The sequence below is a fragment of the Pteropus alecto genome, unplaced genomic scaffold, assembly GCF_000325575.1.
Source record: "Pteropus alecto unplaced genomic scaffold, ASM32557v1 scaffold106, whole genome shotgun sequence".
Classification (NCBI taxonomy): Eukaryota; Metazoa; Chordata; class Mammalia; order Chiroptera; family Pteropodidae; genus Pteropus; species Pteropus alecto.
Window position 1 is genome coordinate 18,804,002 of NW_006442103.1, and position 1,817 is coordinate 18,805,818.

General features: G+C 43.7%; 1 protein-coding gene across 2 annotated transcripts in view; it reads right to left on the reverse strand.

The window, feature by feature from the left end:
• The window catches only part of CTSS (cathepsin S), a 22,989-nt gene that overhangs the window by 8,596 nt on the left and 12,576 nt on the right, over positions 1–1,817 (reverse strand). The gene's annotated exons all lie outside the window — the stretch shown is intronic.

Genomic DNA, 1,817 nt, shown 5'->3' on the forward strand with positions numbered 1-1,817 from the left:
CGCCTTGTGCAGGGGCCGTGTGAGTCTTCTCTGTCGTTCCAATTTTAGCGTGTGCTGCCGACACGAGCACTCGCACGTCCTCGTTAACACCGCCAACAAAGCTCTTCTCACAGACAAGAGAGCACCAGGTCTTTGAGAGCCTTCTCTGGAGACAGTCCGCTTTGGCTCCACGGCCCTCCCATCCACCTTATGTGGCCTTGTATTCACGGCTGTGTCCACCTCCTCCACGGTGGCATAAGTGACAGACCCAAAGCCTCTGGAGCCCTGGTGTTTGGATCTCTCTCATCACCACACAGTCTGTGAGCGCTCCCCGTTGCTCAGAACGGCCCCTCAGACTCTCATCGGTTGTTTCAAAGCTCAGACCCTCCAGGAAGAGCTTCGGGGGCTTTCGGGCTCATTGGGAGACTGACTTAGACAAGATGACCATGGGGTTGGGGGGCGGGGACTTCAATGACGCTTACTCGGTAGCTTCCCCGACGGGCTGTACCTCTGTTTTTAACTCTGGTAACTTTTGTGATTTTCTCTTTCTCTTCACAGGTCCGGGTGTGGGGTTCTTTGTTTTCCTTTCTTGGGTACTGCTGATTGAAGGACTCAGGACCTTTTTTTTCATATCTGGAAAATTCTCAACCAGTTATTTCTTCAAATATTGCTTCTCTACCATTCTATCTAATTCTCTTCTTCAGAAGCTCCATTCAGATGTATCTCGGAGCCTCAAACTCTCCTTCAGCCCCTCTACTTGCACTGTCACAGTTTTTCCCTTTTGCTCTCTGGGTGATGCTTCACTTTGTCTTCCAGATTGCTGATTCTGTCCAACTCTTAACATGTCTGACGTTTATATCACTTTTATCAGCTTCTCATTTCAATGATTACATTTTTTTATTTCCAACATTTCCAATTGGATTTCTAGTTTATTTCACGATTTCTTGTTCATTTGTATGGATAGTACTCTGTTATGTATAGTTTTATTTTAAAATCATTTTCGGTTCTATTATTTTAATTTTATCCAGAGTGAATCTATAATTCGCCTGTTGATTTTGTTGCCCTCCCAGAGCTTCATTTACATAAAATCCACGTGCATAGAACACAATGTTCACAGTGCCACCTAAAATTGCAGACCCTCTCCCCAGCCCCCAGGGCCATGGCTTCCAACAGCAGCTGCCCGGTGAGCAGCCAGCATCCACTCTTTGCTGCCTGATTTCATTGTGGTGTAGAGCCCAGGCCCAGACCCTGGTCCCAGGGAGCAAGTCCAGATGCAGCCTTCTCCCCCTTGGAGCGAGGCTTCACTGTCACCCCAGTACTGGACACGGACAGACAGATCCCAAACCACTACAGGGGAGATACTGGAATAAAGAAAAATAAATCGAATGAAGTACAGGAAAGGAAAAAAATGAACTTTCATGTAAATAAAGTTAGGATAAATTGAATAAATAAAAGTAGGACACTAATCAAAAGTCATTTTCATTCCTCCTCAGGGACCGAAATCATTAAAAAGAAAGAGCTTTTGTTTAACCAGACATGGTGCTCCTTGCACTTCTAACTCTAGTTGACTTTGAAATTAGAGGTCTGAGCTAAAAGGGGAGTAGGTGAGAGTGAAGCTCATCGCCACTAAAAAAACAACTCAGAGTGCACGTCTTACTTAAAAGTTTCATTTCTATACAAAAATAATACATCAAATAAATAAAAACATAATGTTTGCTTACAAACTCAGAAATATTATGCAGTTATAGGATTTAGTTGTTTGAAGCACTAGGGTTCAAATCTTAAAATCAATAAGTATGCTCTGAAATAAAAACAAAAGTAGGAAGTAGGAAGTGAGC